General features: G+C 46.3%; 1 long non-coding RNA gene across 1 annotated transcript; it reads right to left on the bottom strand.

The window, feature by feature from the left end:
* Positions 1 to 1,795: 1,795 nt before the first annotated feature.
* On the bottom strand, positions 1,796 to 14,442 carry LOC141584764 (uncharacterized). Its single transcript, XR_012517968.1, has 3 exons — positions 14,260 to 14,442; positions 10,434 to 10,532; positions 1,796 to 1,965 (listed from the first exon to the last, which is right to left on the bottom strand). It is a non-coding gene; the product is annotated as an uncharacterized LOC141584764 (long non-coding RNA).
* Positions 14,443 to 15,427: the final 985 nt, after the last annotated feature.

Raw genomic sequence — 15,427 nt, 5'->3', positions numbered from 1 at the left:
CCAGATAGTCAGAAGGCTGAGGCGGGAAAATCTCTTGAACCCAGGAGGCAGACACTGCAGTGAGCCGAGATCACGCCCCTGCACTCCAGCCTGGGCAATACAATAAGGCTCTGTCTAAAAAAATAATAATTGTCAGAGCTTGTCAAAATGTACCCCCAAAATCGATGCATGTTATTGCATATGCTAAACCCTAATAAAGTTTTACTCAGGTGCAGAACTATGGTCAGCTAGCTAATCAGGATTCCCACGTAAGGCCTTGACTTTTGTGAAAAAACACAAAGCTATGGAACATTTGGGAAATTACGCACAATAGCAGTGACAGTGAGGGTCCAGGGAGGAATGGAAACACCCAAGTAACACTCCAGGGGCGTCCTAGCCTGTTTCCCGGCCTCCCTCAGCTCCTGCCCACTTCTGAGCCAGATTCTCTGGCCTCCACGTCCATTCCATGAGCAACCCATTACCCTTCCATGATTTTTCTACAACTTACATTAGCCGCAATCTGTTTCTGTTGTTTATACTCAACAACCCTGACTAATACAGCCATTCTATCACCACTCAGCCTAAGAGGCTTCACCGGCTTCCGTTTTCCCTTTGCTTCCAGGTTATAGCTCTTTTTGTTTGTTTTTGTTTTTTTTTCGAGGGGTCAAGCTGTTCGTTATTTCAGGGAGAGGGCAGGGACGGGGGTTCATTCCTTCCTGGCAGCGGCTTTCCTCATGGCCGCCGGCACATTGCTCCCGCTTCCTCCTGGCGCAGCTGTGTGTCCCTACCCTTCTTTTTTTTTTTTTTTTTTTTTTTTTTTTTTTTTTTTGAGACGGAGTTTCGCTCTTGTTACCCAGGCTGGAGTGCAATGGCGCGATCTCGGCTCACCGCAACCTCCGCCTCCTGGGCTCAGGCAATTCTCCTGCCTCAGCCTCCTGAGTAGCTGGGATTACAGGCACGCACCACCATGCCCAGCTAATTTTTTGTATTTTTAGTAGAGACGGGGTTTCACCATGTTGACCAGGATGGTCTCGATCTCTCGACCTCGTGATCCACCCGCCTCAGCCTCCCAAAGTGCTAGGATTACAGGCGTGAGCCACCGCGCCCGGCCCTACCCTTCTTTTAACTTGAGGGCCCGTTTGTCCTTGGAGACCTTCAGTAGCTCCATGGCGCACCGCTCCTACGGGGCGAAGCCACACAGCTCCCGGATCCTGTCCCGCACACACCTGCTGTGTTTGGTCAGACGCCCGCGGAGACGGCGGGGCCTGGGCTCGCTCACGTTCTTGGTTACCTTTCGACCTTGGTTGAGGCCCACAGCCGGAGGGTAGCAAAGAGCCATGGCTGCTGCTCTCCAATGGCGGCCGTGGCGGAAGGGCTGGCGCCGCGCAGAACTCTGGGATATCTCTTTGGTTTTCGTTTTTGAGAGAGCGTTTCCCGCTGCTGCCCAGGCTGGAGTGCAGTGGCGCGATCCATCTCCACCTCCTGAGTTCAGGCAATTCACTTGCCTCGACCTCCTGAATATCTGGGATTACAAGTGCCCGCCACCATGCCCAGGTAGTTTTTTGTGTTTTTAGTAGAGACAGTATTTCACTATGTTGGCCAGGCAGGTCTCAAACTCCAGACCTCATGATCCACATGCCTCAGCCTCCCAAAGTGCAGGGATTGCAGGCATGAACCATCCCGCCCAGCCTAGGTTATGGCTCTTATGATGGACGTATTACCCAGGAGTCTTTCAGTTGCAAATGACACAAAACTCTAACTGGCTTAAGCAAAAAAAAAAAAAAAAAAAAACACACACACACACACATACAGATTTGCTGGCTTCCATGATTCAGGCACCTGACGTCATCAGGGATCCAGGTTCTTTCAACCCTCTCCTCAGCAGGTCAATGACTCCCCTCATGACAGCAAGAGGGCTGCCGTGGCTACAGGTATCACCCCTCAAACAGCATCCAAAGGCAGAAAAGGATATCGGTCCTCACACATCTGTTGGGAAGAGCAAGACATCTCTTCTGAAGACCTTTCCCAAAAGCCACTTCCCCCACAATGGGCTTCCTGCCACGTATCTTGGCTAGAATTGTGTTACATTATAGATATAAGTGACAGCCTTGGGCTGCCATAACAAAATACCACAGGCTGGGTGGCTTAAACAACAGAAATGTATTTTCTCACAGTTTTGGAGGCTAGAAGTCCACAATCAAGCTGTCAGCAGGTTTGGTTTCTCCTGAGGCCTCTCTTTGGCTCACAGATGGCCGCCTTCCCACTGTCCTCATATGGCCTTTCCTCTGTGCACGTGCGTCCCACCCTGCTACTGCCACTCTTCTTGTAAAGACACCAGTCACACTGGATTAGGGCCCCACCCCATGACTTTATTTAACCTTAATTACCTCCTTAAAGACCCTATTTCCAAATATAGTTACATTGGGGGTTAGGGCTTCAACATATGAATGAGGGGGACACAGTTCAGTCCATAACTGGGGCCAAGATGTCCGAATACCTGGATTCACCTGGGCCCTGTTCATGGTGCAGACCCCAATATGCCCAGACCCTTGAAGAATGCTAGAACTACCCATTCCGATGGCTGTTTATCATGTCACATATATTAGTACAATTCTGGGAAGGGGAAAAAAATGAGAGTGGGTTAGAGAGGATATTATAATGAGAAAAGAGTCTGGGCGAGATGGCTCACGCCTGTAATCCCAGCACTTCGAAAGGCTGAGGAGGGCGGATCAGGAAGTCAGGAGATCGAGACCATCCTGGCCAACATGGTGAAACTTAGTATCTACTAAAATAACAAAAATTAGCTGGGCCTGGTGGCGTAGGCCTGTAATCCCAGGTACTCAGGAGGCTGAGGCAGGAGAATTGCTTGAACCCAGGAGGTGGAGTTTGCAGTGAGCCAAGATTGCACCACTGCACTCCAACCTGGGCAACAGAGGGAGACTATGTCTCAAAAAAAAAAAAAAAAAAAATCGAGAAAAAAAGACCCTGCTATCACAAACCTCTAACAAAGAATTCCTCCTTCAGGTGAAGGTTAAGCTGTGGCCTGGCCCTCGTCTAGAGCTGAAGGCCCAGGCTCGGGGATTCACACAGAGGCAATGCTCACAGGTTAGGGGATGCTGAGGCCCACACCCCACAGCATTTCTGTGTGGGCCCTTCAGAGTCTTCCCAGTTCAGTCTGGCTCAGAGGTAGGACCCAGCCCTGAGAAGGAGGGCTCAGATCAGGCTTCATGCTCACACCCTCTTCACCCTAGGTGCTTCCCCTTCCTCCCCACCTGTTCCAGGGTGGTAGAGAGACTCACACATGTCCCTCCTTCAGAGGAAGGGCCTTTCCTCTGCGTGATCCAACTTTACTTGCCCATTAGACCTCCTGGAACAGACCATTGACCAAATGAGTCTTATAATTAAATGTCCCACTCTGGAGTCAGTTTAACTTGGTGCTTTGAAACACATTATTTAAAAAAAAAAAAAAAAAAACTACTGGCTGGGCATGGTGGTTCATGCCTGTAATCCCAGCACTTTGGGAGGCTGAGGTGGGCAGATCACCTGAGGTCAGGAGTTTGAGATTAGCCTGGCCAATGTGGTAAAACCCCTGTCTCTACTAAAAACACAAAAATTAGCCAGGCATAGTAGTGGGTGTCTATAATCTCAGTTACTAGGAAGGCTGAGAGAGGAGAATCACTTGAACTTGGGAGGCAGAGGTTGCAGTGAGCTGAGATTGTGCCATTACACTTCAGTCTGGGTGACAAGAGTGAAACTCTGTCTCAAAAATAAATAACTACTGCTGGCCATCAGGAGGCCTACGGCTACAGCAGAACCAGAAATTGATAAGTGCAGGAGACAAAGGCAGCCCCTCTCCTCCCACTGCACTGGAAGAGACAGATTGCTCAAGTGGGAGACCCAGCTCCCCAGCCACTTGACCAGGCCTAGTTCCATGGCTTTCAATGACTTCCTACAGCAAATGGGGGGTGTCAGCCACTTCCAGCAGATCCAAGTCACCCTGGTGGTCCTCTGCCTTCTCCTCCTGTGTTTGCACACTACTCTACAAAACTTCACTGTACTGCCTCTCCCCACCCAACCCCTGCCGCCCCTACCTGCCAACGCCAACCTCAACAAGGACAGGTGGCTGGAGGCTTGGCTGTCCCAAGACTAGTAGGTGTGGCCTCAGTCCTGCCTCTACATCATCTCCTCCCAATGGGGACCACCTTTTCCTAATGGCACAGAGGCCAACAACATGGGGACATAGAGCCCTGCACCAATGGCTGAATTTATGACAACAGCACCTTCCCGATGACCGCCGTGACTGCAGTGAGGATAGCTGTGCCCTCTGCCCCCTTCCAATCCCTGTGCCCTCATCTTACCATCCCACCTACAGACACAAACTGTGCAACCTTGACCCAAGTTTGTCTGAATTTGGGAAGACCCTGGAGCTTGGAAGAGTTTTACCCAGGATGGAGCTCAGGAGCAGAGCTTCCTGGTGGAGGAGACATGAAGTCCTTGCAGAGAGCTGCTGCCTGACTCCCAGCCCCCACCAGAGAGAGACACTGCTACAGGAGTTTAATGTTCCACTTCATTTTCTGAAAATGTCAAAAGACCCTGAGGGATAAGACAATTCCATAAGGTGAAGAGGTGATACAGAGAAAGGGAGAGAGGAGTGCAGGTGATGAGGGCAGAGGGGACATTCCTGAGCAAGGGATTCTGGACTCAGAGTCTTAGAAACAGTTTGCTGACTTTATCTAGAAATAGTTCTTAGCAGCTGGGGCCAGGAGATGGAGAGCAGCCAAGGAACTAAGACAGGAAAGAGAAGATGGTTATGTGGGGGGGGGATCCTTTCATCTCTAGTGATTTAACACCCCTCCCCCTAAACATACACACACGTGCAATTGTAGTCACCCTGGCCTGCTGAGTGGTTCATCAGGCTGCATTCTGTACTTAGCAGCTGTCACACTGATCATGTTCTCAACATCTGTTCTAGTCAATGGTCTTTTGGTCACAAAGAAGAGAAACCCCGTCGAATCAGCTCTTGGGAAAAGGGGGAATAACTGCAAGGGTACAGAGATTACAGGGAATTCAAGAACAGGAAACAAAGTGTATTCAGGCTTCATGGGCACTGGAAACAGGAGCTGGAACACAAGAGGCATCTCTGTACGCTGACTCCATTCGTCGCTCCTACTTAAATCAGTTTCATCTGTGTGCTCTTCTTAAGGGATGACTACCAGTCCCAGCTCTGAGTCATTGTTTCTCAGATTTAGAGCCCATCAGCAACCAGAACATTTCTGTGTATCTCAATTCAAATTCCTAGAGCAGGCTCTGACTGGCTTAGTGCCTCATATTGATGCCCCTTACCCTCTCCACTTAAGTCAGGTGTGTCCATACTTCATCTTATCAGTGTGCCAAAGGGGAGTGTAGTGAGATTTTGCGGCCCATTGTCCATTGGTTACAGCTGTGCAAAGAAAAGATGCCCTGAGATGTGGTGATCCGCACCTGTAACCCCAGCTACTCAGGAGGCTGAGGCAGGGGAATCACTTGAACCTGGGAGGTGGAGATTGCAGTGAACCGAGATGGCGCCACTGCACTCCAGCCTGGCGACAGAGGGAGACTCCATCTCAAAAAAGAAAAAAACGAAAAGATGCCTTGAGAAGGGCTGCAATCAGGCATAGCTGCCGCAAACCTGCCTCATGTAACAACTCTCTGAAACTGATTACAATTAAGCCATATTCCTACTAGAAAGACTCAAGACACAGAAGCAGAAGATAACCAGTAAGGCTAGACTTCCTCTGATGCGTGTAGGCTTCATATGCAATCCCCTCCACACAGAGTTACAGACACTTTCTTCATATTTGCCAGCCTCAAGCCAAGTTTTGGGATATCCTTGTCCACCCACCATAACTTGTATGTTATTCTCCCAGTTCTGCTTCCCTGTTTCCCTTCTTAAACTCTCTGTGTTCCAAAGTCAACAATACTCCAGGAACTACCAACCTACCTGTTGCTCTTCTGTTCAAAACAGCGGGCAGTTGCATCCAAAAGCCTAGATTCCTGTCCAGAGAATCTGGGTGAGTGAGCATCTTGGATTTCCTTCTAAATGGGGAGTCGGTAATAATCTTCTTACCATTTTTGGTGTTAGTAACTGACTGACAACATCAGATGCACACAGTTATTTCATCAGGATAAATGCGTACGTCTGATGTTGTCAGTTACTAACACCAAATTCCAAATATGTCTATATGGAAATGCCAGAAATAATCCAATCCTCTTTCAACAGGCACTGTGGATGGGACCATCATCCACTACCACATATGGGCATGGGACACTATTTTATGAGCACGGCCAAGATACCTCTTCCTTGGGCCACTCATGTCAAAGCCTATGGCTGTATCAAAAGAACATCTCATTAGGAGGATGGAGAGCTTGCATGCATAGCCTAATGTGAAGCTGGATTGTTAAGCAAATGAAATGGCTCATAAGCCAACAGGGGTTACTTAAGAACAAGACATTTCATCGTTTCATTGCAGTGAAGACACCCATGCCCCAAGACCACATGGCTATAACTGGTAAGCACAACACAGTTAGGTCACTAGAGGAAGACAAGCCCAAGGTTGCCCCTCAGGAGAAACTCCCAAAGAACCCAGTATCCCAAAGGGACAGTATCCCAGGATCATACTTCAGCACTCTGAATGCAAAGCAAAAAAACTAATAAATATGCCGGGCGCGGTGGCTCACACCTGTAATCCCAGCACTTTGGGAGGCCGAAGCGGGTGGATCACGAGGTGAAGAGATCAAGACCATCCTGGTCAACATGGTGAAACCCCGTCTCTACCAAAAATAAAAAATTAGCTGGGCATCGTGGCGCATGCCTGTAATCCCAGCTACTCAGGAGGCTGAGGCAGGAGAATTGCCTGAACCCAGGAGGTGGAGGTTTCGGTGAGCCGAGATCGTGCCATTGCACTCCAGCCTGGGTAACAAGAGCGAAACTCCATCGCAAAAAAAAAAAAAAAAAAAAAAAAAAAAAAAAAAAAAATCTAATAAATATAACAAGAAAAAGATGCAGGCCATGGGTTTTAATAAAAAGCCTAGCCAGGTGCAATGGCTCACTCAAGTAAATCCAGCACTCTGGGAGGAGGTGGTGGGAGGATCACTTGAGCCCAGGAGTTTGAGACCAGCCTGGGTAACATAGTGAGACCCTATCTCTATTTAAAAAAAAAAAAAAAATTGCCGGGCGCGTTGGCTCAAGCCTGTAATCCCAGCACTTTGGGAGGCCGAGGCGGGTGGATCACAAGGTCAAGAGATCGAGACCATCCTGGTCAACATGGTGAAACCCCGTCTCTACTAAAAATACAAAACATTAGCTGGGCATGGTGGCACGTGCCTGTAATCCCAGCTACTCAGGAGGCTGAGGCAGGAGAATTGCCTGAACCCAGGAGGCGGAGGTTGCGGTGAGCCGAGATCGCGCCATTGCACTCCAGCCTGGGTAACAAGAACGAAACTCCGTCTCAAAAAAAAAAAAAAAAAAAGCCGGGCGCGGTGGCTCAAGCCTGTAATCCCAGCACTTTGGCAGGCCGAGGCGGGTGGATCACAAGGTCGAGAGATCGAGACCATCCTGGTCAACATGGTGAAACCCCGTCTCTACTAAAAATACAAAAAATTAGCTGGGCATGGTGGTGCGTGCCTGTAATCCCAGCTACTCAGGAGGCTGGGGCAGGAGAATTGCTTGAACCCAGGAGGCGGAGGTTGCGGTGAGCCGAGATCGCGCCATTGCACTCCAGCCTGGGTAACAAGAGCGAAACTCCGTCTCAAAAAAAAAAAAAAATTAATTAGCTGAGAGTGGTGGTTCATGGTTGTAGTCCTAGCTACTAGGGAGGCTGAAGTAGGAGGATTGCTTGAACCCAGGAGTTCAGGGCTGCAGTGAGCTTGTTACTACAGCAACGTCAATTCTTGCCTCCTCAGAATTTGACTGAGGGACATAAGGCAGAAGAGACCAGGGCAAGTTTTAGAGCAGGAGTGAAAGTTTATTTAAAAGCCTTAGAACAGGGATGAAAAGAAAGTCAAATACACTTGGAAGAGGACCAAGCAGACACCTTGGAGGTCGTGTCCCCTTTGACCTTGGAATTGGGGTTTTATATGCCGGCCTACTTCTGGTGTCCTGCATCCCTTTTCCAGTAGAATGCCCCGAGAAGTTTATACTCCAGCATTCAGTTAAACTACACCATTTTGCCTTTTAATGCGCATGCTTGAACTCACTCACCCAACTCCTAAGATCTTGTTGGGAAGCTGCCAATCACCAGTTACAGATGTTTTTAATCTATTGGGAAACTGCCTTTCCCTGGCGATGACTGTGACCAATTATTACTTTAGAGAGGCAGTGTGACAACTGCCTGATCATCACCTGATGGTTGCCTGACATTACTGATGGGGTAAGGGAACTCTTCTCCTGCCCCAATCATGCCTGGCTAAGCTACCTACAGTAACAAGCTATGATCATGCCACTGCATTCCAGCCTGAGTGACAGAGACGTTCTATCTCAAAACAACAACAGCAGCAACAGCAAAACCATACCTGACTCCTCCTGTTATTTTATTTTGAATTAAACATCTTGGGTGATATGGCCCCACTCAAATCTCACCTTGTGTCCCCACTCAAATCTCACCTTGAATTGTAATAATCCCCACATGTCAAGGGCAGGGCCAGGTTCCCCCCATACTTTTTCTCATGGTAGCAAATAAGTCTCGTGAGATGATGGTTTTATATATGGGAGTTCCCCTGCCTAAGCTCTTTTGTCTGCCACCATGTAAGATATATGTCTTCCACCAAGATTGTAAGGTCTCCCCAGCCATGTGAAACCATAAGTCCATTAAACCTCTTTTTCTTTATAAGTTACCCAGTCTCTGGTGAAACGTGTCTCTACTAAAAATGTAAAAGTTAGCTGGGCATGGTGGCACACTCCTATAGTACCAGCTACTTGGGAGGCTGAGGCAGGAGAATTGCTTGAACCCAAGAAGCGGAGGTTGCAGTGAGACAAGCTCACCTCCAGCCTAGCAATAGAGTGAGACTCTGTCTCAAAAAAAAAAAAAAAAAAAAAAAATTAGCCAGTCTCAAGTATGTCTTTATTAGCAGTGTGAGAACAGACTAACACATTGGGCAGAAACTAGCAACATCTATCTGAACCTATATTCATAAGGACTCTTGTTTGCAAGTGGCTGTAATTCAATTCTAGCTAACCTGAGCATAAAGGGGGTGTGTAAAGGCTCACATGACCAAAGCAAAGATGGACAAAGGTGGAGCTGGTTCTAGGGACATTGGGAACCAGGATGATGGCATCAGAATTCTTGTGTGCTCTCATCTTTGCTTATCTTTCCATGCTGGTCATGTCTATTGTGGACAGGATCCTTCACACGGTGGCCACTTGCCATTCTGGGCTCACCCCTAATAACCTTGTAACCAGGGAGAAAAAAAAGTTTCTGTCTCCCACCTCCAACTTTGAAATATTTTGGGAAAGACTGATTGGCTGGGTTGAGTCATGTGCCTACACATTAGTCCAATGACGGTAGGGCAGGGGGAGTTATTATGAATGACCCAGCCTACCTCCTGTTTACTCCTACATTGCAGATGGATAACAAGCACCATTTCACCTCTTTGCTTTCAGGTGGCCCTGTCATTGGTTTTCTCTTCTCCTCCTTTTCTTTCCCCTGAGGCCAGTCTCATAGCATCTGTCACTGATCATGGTCTCTATCAAGTTAGCAGTGCAGGACTGTCCTGGGCAGTAATCCTCAGTCTCCCTCAAATCCACCACTGTCTCTTCTTAGGCTTCGGTTCCTTTTAGGGATAAAGTAATTCTCGATACTTGAGGCCCAGGAACACACAGAAATATGAGATCCTCAGGGGTTTCAGGTGTACAATGAAGAGAACTCAGTCCGCAAGGCAGTACAAGCCCCCATACAACTATTGCTTTTGCAGATGAGAAGTGCCTTACAGCAAACCAGAGGCTGAGAGATTCTTGCTAAGTATTTTGTATGCATCAGTCAGTTTTTAGTTGGGACTGCATGTAGATTTCATCATTAGGCTGCATATAGATTTTGCTCTCTTTTCACTCCTTTGACTTCTTGCCTCTTTCCTACATTCTCTTGCTTCTTATCTTCCCACTCCTCAGCTCCTGTCCAGGCTGTCCTCATCCCATTCACCATGGTGTGTCTCACAGGCATCTCCACTGTCATATTCCATTCAGGTATTTTCATTAAATTGCTGTAAAATCAACTCCTAGTCTTCTTTGATACAGCCCCAGAATCTCTTTCAAATGAAAGTTACACAGCCAGGCACGGTGGCTCATGCCTGTAATCCCAGCACTTTGGGAGGCCAAGGCCGATGGATCACCTGAGGTTGGGAGTTCAAGACCAGCCTGACTAACATGGAGAAACCTCGTCTCTACTAAAAATACAAAATTAGCTGGGCACAATGGTGCATACCTGTAATCCCAGCTACTCAGGAAGCTGAGGCAGGAGAATCACTTGAACCCAGGAAGCGGAGGGTTGTGGTTAGCCAAGATCACTCCGTTGTACTCCAGCCTGGGCAACAAGAGCAAAACTCAGTCTCAAACAAACAAACAAACAAAAAAATCATTACATCTTCCTCTTTATCATTTATGTGTCTCCTAGCATCTTGCTTTCCAGACTTTTGTGGTGGTGGTTGTTAATGGAGATTATTGTGTTTATCCAATTGTATCAATTAAATATTCTCTCTTTCTGCAAACAAAATAATACATAAAATATTGCCAAACGTGCAAGATCACAAACAGAATCTCTTATGAATGTTGACTGTACGTATTATTTTTCCTGGCAGTTTCTCCCTGTGTTACTACAATATATTTTCTCCCATACTCATCAGAATTTCATTTTTAAAGATTATGTTGTGTTTCATAATTTCACAACTTATTTTACCAGTACCAATAGTGGACATGTAGGCTCCTTCCAGCTCTTCCCAATTATAAACAGTATCTATACACATATACCTGTCTGACTAAACCCTTGGGATAAATCTTAAAAGTGTGATTACTGGGTCAAAAGTCCAAAAAAATGGTAAGGCTTTTCACAGATATTTCTGGAGCTATTCTACTCTCCAGAAAAGTAAGATTTTGCAAAAGTGTATTAGATACCCTCATTAACAGTGAGTATTCTTGCTCTGAGAAGCAGAAAATAGTATGTTGTGTTAATTCACATTTATTTGATTCTGAAAGGAGTTGGACATTTTTTTCATATGATTTTGATCTATTTATAAGTCTTTATCCTATAAACTTCCCATTCATATCCCTTCCTCATTTTTTCCTTTGTAATAATTTGTAAGAATCATCTTTGGCCAGTCATGGTGGCTCACACCTGTAATCCCAGCACTCTGGGAGGCCGAGGTGGGCGGATCACAAGGTCAGGAGATTGAGACCATCCTGGCTAACACAGTGAAACCCCATCTCTAAAAAAAAAATAAAATAAAATAAAGAGTCACTGCGGTGGCTCATGCCTATAATCCCAGCACTTTGGGAAGCCGAGGCAGGCAGATCATCTGACATCAGCAGTTCAAGACCACCCTGACAAACATGGTAAAACCCCATCTCTACTAAAAATACAAAAATTAGCCAGGGGTGGTGGCACTTGCCTATAGTCCCAGCTACTCAGGAGGCTGAGGCATGAGAATCACTTGAACCTGGGAAGTAGAGGTTGCTGTGAGCTGTGATCATACAACTGCACTCCAGACTGGGCAACAGAGTGAGACACTGTCTCAAAAAAAAAAGATATTAACCTATCGCCATATGTGATCAATAATTTTTGCATTTTAAAATGTCTTTTAGACTTATTCTTTTTTTAAGTATAACTTTTTAAAATAATGACCTTTTATTGCTTTATGTAATCATATCTATCCATTTTTTTCAGATTCAGCTTCCGTGTTTTGGGTTACATTTAGAAAGGGCGTCCTCTCCCGCTAAGTATAAAACTATTCACCTAGATTTTCTTCAAGCACATATGTATTTGTTTGGGCTTTTGTATTGTATCATAGTTTCATATGAAATTAGTTTAGCACAGGGTAGGAAGTAGAATTCTATTTCTTTTTCTAGATGAACGAATTGTCCCAAATGCATTTAATGAATAGTTCCACCCTCCCTGGCTGGTGTGAAATACCACGTTTATCACATACTATTTCTGGACTATTTCATCCCATTGATTTCTCTGTCTATTCTGGTGCCAATAGTGTTCTGTTTAATTCTTAATTATAGTGTGGTACGTATATGATTGTCTTCTTGTAGACAGCTTCTCACTGTGCCCTCACCAGTGCTGAGGCAGGACACAGAACTTTATCACATCTCAGAGCAAAGCTTCCCCACAAAGTGCCACTAAACATTGTCGATTTTACTAAGACTCCATGGGGAGATAAAGGAGATGCTTCCATCGCATACCACACAGCATAAAAAACTTAATAGGTGGGCCAGCACAGTGGCTCACACCTGTAATCCCAGCACTTTGGGAGGCTGAGTTAGGCGGATCACGAGGTCAGGAGATCAAGACCTTTCTGGCCAACATGGTGAAACCCCATCTCTACTAAAAATGAAAAAATATTAGCTGGGCATGGTGGCACAAACCTGTAGTCCCAGCTACTCGAGAGGCTGAGGCAGGAGAATTGCTTGAACCTAGGAGGTAGAGATTGCAGTGAGCCAATGCACTACAGCCTGGGCGACAGTGCCAGACTCTGTCCCAAAAAAAAAAAAGAAAGAAAGAAAGAAAGAAACTTAACAGGCTTAACAGGCATTTCTATTCTCCTTCAAATCCTTCCTTGGCTAACAGCCATACATACTTCCTCTCCTGACTCTTCTCCCATTTAACCTCTGAGGTCTCCTAAAAATTCATGTGTCTGTAAACTTGCATACATCACTTAGCAAAGCAGAACACCTGCCGTTAAATAAATCTTTACTTCTTAGAATAAATTAGTTCATCAGATCAGTTGTTACTTGAGCATTTTGGTGGGGAGGGATGGACACACACACACACACACACACACATAGACACACACACACACACACAACTTCCCAGTGCAATCAACTTATAAATGCATGTATCCATCAAAAGCTGGTCTCTTAGGATGGAAAATTAGGAGGGGAAAAGGGAGACCTACTGCTAAGTAAAAAGTATTATTTTTCCCCTGATAAATTTTTTTGGGGCCTGGCGACAGTCTCCCTCTGTCACCCAGGCTAGAGTGCAATCAAGCATCTCAGCTCACTGTAGCCTCCGCCTCCCAGACTCAAGTAATTCTCATGTCTCAGCCTCCTGAGTAGCTGGGATTACAGGCATATTCCACCACACCCAGGTAATTTTTCTTCTTGTAATTTTTTTTTTTTTTTTTTTTTTTTTTTTTTGAGACGGAGTTTTGCTCTTGTTACCCAGGCTGGAGTGCAATGGCGCGATCTCGGCTCACCGCAACCTCCGCCTCCTGGGTTCAAGCAATTCTCCTGCCTCAGCCTCCTGAGTAGCTGGGATTACAGGCACGTGCCACCATGCCCAGCTAATGTTTTGTATTTTTAGTAGAGACGGGGTTTCACCATGTTGACCAGGATGGTCTCGATCTCTCGACCTCGTGATCCACCCGCCTCGGCCTCCCAAAGTGCTGGGATTACAGGCTTGAGCCACCGCGCCCGGCCTCTTCTTGTAATTTTAGTAGAGACGGGAGTTTTGTTTGTTTGTTTTTTGTCTGTTTGGGCTGGTTGTTGTTGTTGTTGTTGTTGTTGTTGTTATTCTCCTACATCCAGTTCACTCAGATAGAGATGGGGTTTTGCCATGGGGTTGGTCAGGCTGGTTTCGAACTCCTGGCCTCAAGCAATCCTCCCACCTCAGCCTCCCAAAGTGCTGGGATTACAGGCATTAGCCACTGCACCTGGCCTTTCCCAGATAGTTTCTAAACGTTATTTAATTTCTGACCAGGCACGGTGGCTCATGCCTATAATCCCAGCATTTTGAAGGCCAAGGCAGGCAGATCACTTGAGCTCAGAAGTTCAAGACCAGCCTAGCCAGCACGGTGAAACCCAGTCTCTACCGAAAATACAAAAATCAGCCGGTGTGGTGGTACACATCTACAATTCCAGCTACTCAGAAGGCTGAGGCATGAGAATCACTTGAACCCGGAGGTGAAGGTCACAGTGAGCCAAGATCATGCCACTGCACTCCAGCCTGGGTGGCAGAGTGAGGCTGTCTCAAAAAGTAACTAAGTAAATAAATAAATAAATAAATAAATAGAATTAAGGGAAGATTTTCTTACCTGCAATTGGAAGATTAAAAACTCCACTCACACAGCACAGGGCTGATATAATAAGTTCTAAAGGAGAGAAGAGATGTGAGAGTCATTTGCCAGCTGCAATTGCTATGTAGATGTGTCATGGCTGCTCCCCAGAATACATCTTCTCTGCTCCTGCCCCAGGTCATAATCTTCTTCGGCTCCTACAGTTCAGTCATAAGTCTGCAAAGTTTAGAAATCAAGATCTGCCTGATCCAGGTGTTCTTTGCAACTGTGAATCTACTATTTTATTTGCTGGGCTTTTTGGTCACCAGATTTCTGGGCCACAAGCCTACCCAAATGGCTTCCTTGCTGCTTTCAGAGATCTGTGTATTCTGGCTTGTGCAATGGTACTCCTGGGTGAGCACCTACCGTACCTCTGCTCCTGTCCTGATTCTTTCCCAGACCCAGACCCAAATTTGCCCCAGGCCAGCTACCTAGAAGGGTGGAAAAGACCCAAGACTCCATCCAACTTTTCCCGGCACCCTGCCATCATCTTCATTCCCTTCCATATCAGTTATTCCTCTGCATTACAGTGGTCATGTTAGGAAAAGACTATGCAACTGGATCTACAAACTGCATCTTCATGTATATGAGAGAACTATACCTATAGAAATGTAGTGAGTGAGGTTTGGGGGAGGGATCCTGGGATAGGCCAATCAGGCCCTAGAGCAGATTTCAAGTTGGAAAGGGTACAAAGGTCAATCAATTATCTTTTTTTTTTTTTTTTTTTTTGAGACAGAGTTTCACTCTTGTTACCCAGGCTGTAGTGTAATGGCATGATCTTGGCTCACTGCAACCTCCACCTCCCGGGTTCAGGCAATTCTCCTGCCTCAGCCTCCTGAGTAGCTGGGATTACAGGCACGCGCCACCATGCCCAGCTAATTTTTGTATTTTTAGTAGAGACGGGGTTTCACCATGTTGACCAGGATGGTCTTGATCTCTTGACCTCGTGATCCACCCATCTCGGCCTCCCAAAGTGCTGGGATTATAGGCGTGAGCCACTGTACCTGGCCAATCAATTATCTTTTAAGGCAAGAAAGGAGGACAAAAACATATGAAAATCAAGGGTAAGATGGTATCGATAACTCCAAATATCTCAGTCACCACAATAAATGTAAATGAATTAAATTTATCAATTTAAAGGCGAAGA

Source organism: Saimiri boliviensis, chromosome 6 (assembly GCF_048565385.1).
Source record: "Saimiri boliviensis isolate mSaiBol1 chromosome 6, mSaiBol1.pri, whole genome shotgun sequence".
NCBI classification, from domain to species: Eukaryota; Metazoa; Chordata; class Mammalia; order Primates; family Cebidae; genus Saimiri; species Saimiri boliviensis.
The sequence above is the reverse complement of the archived record's forward strand: the minus strand, read 5'-3'. Positions and strand labels throughout refer to the sequence as shown.